Genomic DNA, 8,591 nt, shown 5'->3' with positions numbered 1-8,591 from the left:
CCCCATCTCTCGCTTTGTTTTCGGGGAGGACATGAAATTGAGAATCTAGCAGAATGAAGTCGCTCAGACGGCAGCACAGCGCCGCCGATAAAGGTCATGAACAGCCTCCTGCCTTTTTCTCCTCGAATGCTAAAGATCTCAAAAGGCACAAACCATCACCCAAAACATAAGTGTCTCTGCTTCTCAGCTCTGTGGCTGTGGGCATGATAATAATACCTGAGTCAGGGTTCTTTCGATAATTAAAGATAAATATGTAATGCCTTTTTTTTTTTTCCAACCGGTAAAACTCCCCTGCAAAAACAAAACAAAACAAAAAAAAAACAGATGTTATCGCTCCGCTTTCTATTTCTGCAACGAGAAAAACAAAAACGAAACAAATGATTCCCCTCCATTTTAGACAGAGAAAGCAAGTCTGGGCGAAAGTGGCCCACTCTGAAATTAAAGAGCCAGTGACAGGAAGGGTGACCTCGACAACTTTCCTGCTGATGGTTTTTGAACCAGACACACGTCTTTAGGGCCCGGTCAAAGGTTATGCAAGAGGATTCACCGGAGAAACACCTTCAAAAAGAGCAAAGTCAGTCCTGCAGGTGTTGAATTGGGATGCTAATGTGCGTCTCTGGATGGAGGCTCAGGGTGGAAGACACTGAGCACCCCAGAGGCAGAGAGAAACCTTATCCGCTGCTGGGAGGACCACATCCTGAAGCCTGTTCTGCTGGATTTTTCGAGAATAGCCCCACATGGAACAGCCAAGCAGAGTTTCAGGTGAGTGGGGGCCCCTCTCTCTCCCGCCCTGGGTCTCAGAGCGGTGCTGGGCTCCTCCTGGCTTGTCCTTGGAGAGCCCCCAGCTGGCCCTCGCCTGCCGTAGGAAGTCCTCTGCCACGGCTGCTCTCTTGGGCAAGGATACAAAGTGAGTGGAACAAAAAAAAAAACCTTCACACGCAGAAAATTAAACCAGTTGGGCGTTTTATTCACATAACAGGGCAAGAAAAAGACACAAAAGCAGCCTCGAGGTCAAGCGTGTAAAGGAAAAGCTCTAAAACTCAATGCTCGGTAGGATGTGGACCCTGATATTAAAAAAACAAAAAAACAAAAAACCCCAAAAAAGGCGAAAAGGTCATCTGCCACACGGGTGCCCGGGCATGGCTGAGCTGTCTTCTGTCACGAGAATCTGGCTCCCAGGACAATCTCTGTGAGGTTTCAACTTTTGAAACTTCTGGGTAATTCATAACCAGACTTCAAGAATCAGGGCCAAATGCGTTGGACTGATGGTGTCTCCAATCTGGGGGGCGAGGTGGAAAAAGTTTTCCTCAACAGGCCTCACTAGCTCTGGTCCCTTCCTGGGCTCACCTTTCCACTTCGCCAGGGACGCAGGGGGCATCTCTGGGGCTGGTCAGCATCCCCGGGACACCACAGCTCCCTCCTCCCTGTGCCCAGCAGGCCACACACAGCCGACACCCCACCAACCGCGCTCCGCTTTGCCTCCCGCTCACATCTCCTCCCGGCGTGGCCAGGCGAGCCACAATCACGTGTGAAAATGTGCCGTTACCCACTTTGATCATTCGGGCTAAAACAAGAACATCTGTTTTCCCTTTTCCTCACGAACATTCATGATGCAGGAAATGGGGCCAAGGTCATCCCTCCATGACCTTCCGGAAGGGGAAGCCGAGTCTGCCCATTCCTTCTTCTGTCCGTCCGTCTGGGTAGCCACCCTCTCCGCTTCCCGTGCCACCTGCTTGGGCTCGCTCGGTGAAGCACCACGGACGAGGCCTCCCTCCCGTGGCCTGACGGAACGTCCAGGGGCAGCGGGTCGGTGTTGCCACGGATGCTACAGACTGATGAGCAATACCTACGTCGGACTTCTGAATGTTCTAGAAACAGAGTCAGAACGCCGGTTTACCGTGGGGACCTCCTCTTTCCTTCAGCTCCCTGTCCGATGGTCTGGTGACAGTCCATGGGTCCTCCTGGGGCAGTGTTAGGACTGTAGCCACGCTAAGCTCCGAGTCCAGGTGAGATGAAGTCCAGGTAGACAGTGTGGACAGGAGAGGATGCTACCGTGGCAGCCCGTGGCAGCCCGTGGGCCTCAGACGGCTGAGGAGCAGCAGTCATGGTGCCTCTGGCCACCCAGCCTCCCGGCTGTGACCCGGAGACTTCCCAACGCTGACGACCCCGACTGCGTCCCGTGCCTTTGCTTCTCTCGTCCGACGTCCCTTTGTCCCATTTCCACTTCCTCGGCACCTGTCTCCGACTTCCTGGTCCCTTCTCTAAATCAGATACTTTCATTTCCCGATGAGGAGTCTCCCTCCCCCCCGCCAGACGAAGCACCCTTCGTGGGCCTGGTGCGGACATGGCGGGCAGGTGATGCCAGGCGTGTGGCAGGAGGCCCACGACGTCAGCCAGCCACGCGTGTGCAGCTGGGTCCGGCTGCCCCTCACGCGTGGCCCGGGGAGCGCACGCCCTCCCTCCGCCTTTCCCTGAACTTGAACTTGCTGTTTCTTCCCTCGCCAACTGCACATTCACGTCAGAGAAGGGTGACAGTGACAAGCTTTTATCTGCTTTAAACTGTCACGACACATTGTCGACACAGTTTCAGAGCATCATAGCCTTCAAAGAGATTGTTCCTTCCTTCCTTCTCCAGTCTGTGATTAAGTGGGTGACAACGGGGTGAAGGGAGGAGACGGGGGGACGTGACTCCCGTGCCCTCAGAGCCAGGGTCACCGGGAGCTGTGAGCACTTGTTGGCTGGTAAATGATCTCAAGCCAGGTCAAACCCCTCCCCCCACCCCGCACCCCCAAAATCACCGCTCTGCTGCCCGCCCAGAGAGCTCGCATCTGCTAAAGGGTTGCTGCCGCCGCCGGCCCCTGCCACCTGCCACCTTCGTGCGAAGGCTCCAGCTTTAGCGACCTAACTCTAATCCGCAACCTGATACCATTGATTCTGCGTGGGACGCTCCATCCGGGCCACCCGCTCCCCAGAGACGGGGGAAGCTCCGCAGACGGCAGCGGCCTCGCCCCGTTCGTAACACTCGTCCAATTCGACAAAGAAAGACCTTTTTCTCCTTCCAAGGAGTTTGTGGGTTCGAGTCTGAGATGCTTCTGGATTTGCATGGGTCCCAGAGCAGAGGCTTCCACTTGTTCTGGAGGCATCTGTTCTGGAGGCATCTGTGCTGGCGGCTCCCACTAGTGGACAAACGACACCACGCTGGTGGCCACTCCAAACGGGGCAGAGTAGGCCGCGGAGAACCCCTGCAGGCCGATGACCAGGTAGTGGCATCCTTTGATGATGACCTTCCCCACATTCTGTTTTCAGAAACAGAAGAGAAAAGTGAAGGGTTAGGTTAGGCAACTTCATAATTCCTCAGGCTCCAGGGTCACACGCATAATCATTTTGTCTCATCTTCCCAGGGCGAATTAGCAAGTCACCAAGTTTTTCCCAAGCCCGCCCCAGCCCAAGAACACGCGAGGCTCAGAACAGATGTCACCCCCTTGCCAAGTGCTTTCAAGTGCTGCATGTTTCCAGATAATTCAGAGATCTTGGGGACAGCAATCAGGCTCCTCCTTCCTTCCTTCCTTCCTCCCTCCCTCCCTCCCTCCCTCCCTCCTTCCTTCCTTCCTTCTCTTATTTGTCTATAATCTCTCCTTAGGTGGTCTCATCCATTTCCAATGACTGTAAGTGTTTCCTGTCTGCTGACAACTCCCAGATTTATACCTCTGGCTCAGAGTCAAACATTCAAGGACCCACTCGAAGTGTCCACTTTTGGACCTCACGATTCCTCTGCCTTTCACGCTCCCTGGCCGCACCAGGCAAATAAACCTCGCTTGGATTGGCTACCTGCACGTCCCTGGTGGCCTTTGGCCATCAAGCTTCGACCAGAAGATAGTACAGAGGACTTAGTTACTCATGATAGTACAAACGGTAACAGGCAGAGCCGAAGTTCAATGCCAAAGAAGTCTCATCTCAGGGCGGTGTCCTTCACCCCAAGTTATACTCCCCGTTTCAGGAACCGAGTGTGTAAACTCCTGTTTAACTACTTGCGCCCTGGGCTTAAATTCCAGCCCAGCCACTTCCTTACCTTTCCGTGGCCTCATTCCCTCATCTACAAAATGGGAATATTTAGTAAGCACCCGACTGGGTCGTGAAGAGGATTAGACAGGTGTGTGGAAGCCCTTAGGACAGACAGGGCCTGGCACCAGCTGCAGGTGGGTAAGTGCCCCGGGCACCAGCTCTTCTCACTGTAGAATAAGCACCGTCTCTCCACAGAACAGAGCCATTTAAGTTCATGGTGGTGATATGTAGATCTGAGATGTTTTGTGATCTGCTCAGGAAAGTTTCTCAAGAGTAGACTTTCCTAGGATGGAAGGAGGGAGGGGGCTGTGACGTAGTCATCGACATCTCTCCCCGGAACCCAGAAAGGGCTGGGGGGGGGGAAAGGGCTGGGGGGGGGGTTTCCTCTGGGAGAGCCAGGTCACATGGATGGCTGCGTCAACACTGATAACCGCGGATGGCTGCGTCAACACTGATAACCGCAACACTGCCCCACTGACCTCTCAGTGAGACATTGAGGGTGCGTGTGTGTGTGTGTGTTGACGGGGAGATGTTGCTAAGGGCCGCAGCTGTATAAATGTGTAGTGAGATTCAGTGGGAGAATCTTCCTTACCTGTTTGGAGTAACAACAACAAAATCGTGCCTGGGAGCCAGCCTTTATCAGCGATGCCCCGGCATCACGGACGCCTGCGCTCAACTTGACATTTTGGGCATTTGTACCACCATTTTCCTCGCCTGCTATTTAAAAAAAACTACTTATCACTTTGTCTTTGCAATCTTTTTTTTTGGTGGGTGGGGTGGGGAAGGAGGAAGCTACTAAAATAGCTCAGTGGTGGGAACACTGTCAAAGCACAGATCTGAAAAAAATGGGAGGCAAAGAAATGTGAACTATCTGTGACGGCCATCATTTCGCTGTCATTCAAGGGAGCAGGTTTTGAATTCTTTGACCTGAGTGGAGCTTTCGATCGAAGGGCAGAGGGGAATGGGGGAGCGCGGGAGAGGTCGGGAGGCTGCATATTGACCCCCTCCTGAGATGCCCACGTCTCAATTCCCAGAATCAGTAAATATAGCAAAAGGGACTTTGCAGATGTGATTACATGAATGGACAGATCATCTGGATTATCCAGGCGGGTCCATCATTACGAGGATCCTTACATCTTTATAAGACTCCAGATAAAGCCCAGGGTCCCTCGAAGAGGAAAGCATGGGGTGCTGGAAGGCGACATAATGACAGCAGCAGAGGGACTGCGAGAAAGAACTTTGAAGATGCTGTGCTCCAGGCCTGGAGGCTGGAGGAAGGGACCTCTGGAAGCTGGACAGAGGAGAAACGCGTCTCTCCTGGAGCCCCCAGAAGGAAAGGGCCTTGCCGACGACTGTAGCCCAGGGAGACTGACCTTGGGCTTCTGGATCCCGGCGCTGTCGAAGGACAAATATGCTTGTCTTGAACCCCTGTGTTTGTTCCTACCTTCTGCCCCCTTAGTCAACAGGTACAAAACGCTCGTCACATGCCACGTGCTCCCTAAGGCCTCTACACGCATACATTCATTCACCCCTTACCATGACGCAGGGACGAACCCATGTTACAGATGGGGAAACTGAGACAGGGAGGTGAGCACAGCCGAGGTCGCACAACCAGTGAGTGGCCGGACAGGGTCGGCACCTGGCAGCCTGGCTCCAGTGCCTGAACCCTCACCCCCTAGAATGTGGGGACATCTTTCTCCCTCTTGAGCTAAAGGTAATTCCACACACTATATTTCCCCTTGCCAAGCCTCTCCCGGCTGGCTGCTTGGTTAACAAAACTTAATTACTTTCCTGTTGACGGCCAGGCCACCCTGAACCAGCCCGATCCCGTCTGATCTCGGAAGCTGAGCAAGGTCGGGCCTGGTTAGTACTCGCATGGGAGACCCCCTAGGGAGACCAGGTGCTGTAGGTGTAAAGAATAAAAAATAAAGGATTATAAGCTAATGAGGTCCTTGCAATCTGTGAGGTCAACCAAGAGTTACCTCACCTAAAAAAAAAATTTAATTACTCTCCTTATCTGCAGCTCTCCCTGCTCAGGGAGGGCATCTATCATTTTAAGCTAAGTTTGGGGGTCAGTTCCCTCACCCCAGCTCCTTCCTCCTCCCAATTGCTTCTGCGCGGACAGGGGCAGTGACACGCTGCCTCCAGCTCCGCTGCTGTCCAGTCGAGCAGCCTCAAACAGACAGCGCAAATCCCTTCAACTCCAGTTTCCTTTGCTGCCAAACGGGGTCCCCAGCTTTCCCAGGGTGTTGGGAAGATTCGGAGATGCCTGTGCTCAGCACGTGAGGCACCCCGTGGGAGCACAGCAACCACGGGTCCCATGCCCCTTCCTAAGCCCAGAAAATTGCACTGCACCCCAGGAACGCTGGGCTCATTACTGAGACTTGGAGACATAGTCCCAGACACGCGGCTGCCCTGGGGCCGAGCCCTGGTTGTGGGGGGCTGGGCACAGCAGTCCAGTCCGGGCCGGGCCTTTCACATTTCACAAAAGCCAAACATTTTTCTATACACAGAAGCAGGAAGGGACGTAGGAGAAGAATTCAAGCCGTTAACAGATGAATAGGAAGTTTAATCGCCCTTCCTTGAAGGAAAAGCCGGCCATTCCTTAATAGTCACGTGTCGCTTCACGGACAGGGACACGTTCTGAGGAATGCACCGTTCTAGGATGTCATCATTGTGCGACCATCCCAGAGTGACTTACACGAACCTACCGCACACCCAGGCTAGATGGCCTGCCTCCTGCTCCCAGGCCACCAACCCGTACAGCGTGTGACAGTACTGAACACTGTAGGCGGCTGTCACCCAGTGGTAAGTACAGGACTTTTATATGACTGGCAGCACAGCCCAGGTCCCTCGGGCGCCACAATGTTCCTGTGGCTCCGATGTCACCAGGTGGCAGGGAGTTTTCAGCTCCGTTATAATCTTACGGGACCACCGTCACACACGCCGTCCGCCGCGGATCGAATCGCCACTCGGGAGCATGGGACTGTGACGTGGAGCTGTTTGTAGTTCGCTCCTTATTCACCAGACCCACATAAGGTGCAACGTCACCTGCTGACGGAAGCAGAAGAAGCCCGCCCCGCGGTTCTTGTCGGGCTTTTCAGCAGAGGGGGGTCGGCTACCTTCTTCCTCTACGTTGGGGCCCAACTGGTCACCTCCTGAGCGGCAATTTTGAAAGGCAGAAAGGGCACGGCCAAGGCCGACATACGTGACAAGGCCCCCTCACCTGCCCCGTGGGGTCTACCGGGCCAGCGTGCATCACTCTGGAGCACGCGCGTCCTCACCTGGCTGACGCTGCCCCCCGCGTGGGATGCCATCCCTTGTCTACCTGCCGATTGTTTTTCTTTACTCAAAGTACGAGTCACGCAACATAAAAATTAATCATTTTAAGGTAAACGCTTCAGTGGCCCCGAGGACACTCATCATGTCGTGTGATGACCACGTCTGCCCCACCTCCGGACATTTTCACATCCCCAAAGGGAACCCCCATGGCCGGTGAGCATTGCACCCCATCTCCCGCCCTCCCCGCTACCCCCATTCCTTGACAATCACCAGTCTGTGTCCTGTCTCTGCATTTACCTATTCTGGATAGTTTTATATAAATGGAATCAAACACACAATCAATACAGGACCTTGTGTGACCGGCGTCCTTTACTCGGCACAACGTTTTAGGGGTGCATCCATGTTGTGCCATCTGTCAGTGCCCCGTTCCTTTTTGTCCGAAGACTATTCCATCCTATGTGTAAATCGCACTTTGTTTATACATCTATCAGTTGATCAGCATTTGGGTTGTTTCCCCCTTGTGGGTCTTGTGAATACGCCGCCATGAGCGTGTAGATACATAGCTGAGAATCCGTTCTCAGTTCTTTTCGATAAATATCCAGGAGTGAAATTGCTAGATTCTATGGTCGCTCCATATTTAATGTTTTGAGGAACTGCCAAATTGTTTTCCACAGCATCTGCACCATGTTATATTCCCACCAGCAATTCGCAAGAATGCGAGTCTCTCCACCTCCTCGCCAAGACCTGTTATTTTGGGGATCTTCCCTCCCTTACTGTTATTATTCGATAACAGCCATCCTGGTGGATAGGAAGAGTGTAACCTTAACTCGTCCTTCTGTGCCCAGTCTTCACGTCACCATTGACTTGAGAAATGCCGTGCTTGACGATTCACTGCCTGGCTCGGCACCATGTCGCCTGATAATGGTGCCCCAGCCGAGCCAGGTCCCCCTGGGAGGCTGTGGATCTCTCTAGAGCAGGACTGTGTTGTACTCACTTTTGAATCTCTGGTGCTTAGCACAAGGCCTGGCACAGAGTGAGTGCCCACCAAGCGCCTTCGAGTGACAGCCTCGAAGTGAGGTTGCCACACTGTCAGTTCCCTAGCTGAGAGGCCAACGATGGCTTCGTTGTGCTCGTCTGGGATCGTGAAGAAGGCTCAGTCCTAGTACGCCTCTACGCTTGCAAGTCCCAAGTCTGTAGATTTTATTAATGTGTTTTACCACTGCCTGATTGTAAACTGCTCCCACAGC

The 8,591-nt window shown here is 53.5% G+C and overlaps 1 long non-coding RNA gene and 1 pseudogene across 1 annotated transcript in view; one reads left to right on the top strand and one right to left on the bottom strand.

Moving 5' to 3' along the window:
- LOC111743760 overlaps positions 1 to 8,591 on the bottom strand; it is a 21,690-nt gene that overhangs the window by 4,820 nt on the left and 8,279 nt on the right. Inside the window, exon 3 of the long non-coding RNA XR_002781859.1 lies at positions 103 to 108. This is a non-coding gene — a long non-coding RNA (uncharacterized LOC111743760). The remainder of the gene's footprint in view (positions 1 to 102; positions 109 to 8,591) is intronic.
- On the top strand, positions 5,856 to 5,974 carry LOC111743773 (annotated as a pseudogene).

This window comes from Pteropus vampyrus, unplaced genomic scaffold, assembly GCF_000151845.1.
Source record: "Pteropus vampyrus isolate Shadow unplaced genomic scaffold, Pvam_2.0 Scaffold121, whole genome shotgun sequence".
Lineage (NCBI taxonomy): Eukaryota > Metazoa > Chordata > Mammalia > Chiroptera > Pteropodidae > Pteropus > Pteropus vampyrus.
The sequence above is the reverse complement of the archived record's forward strand: the minus strand, read 5'-3'. Positions and strand labels throughout refer to the sequence as shown.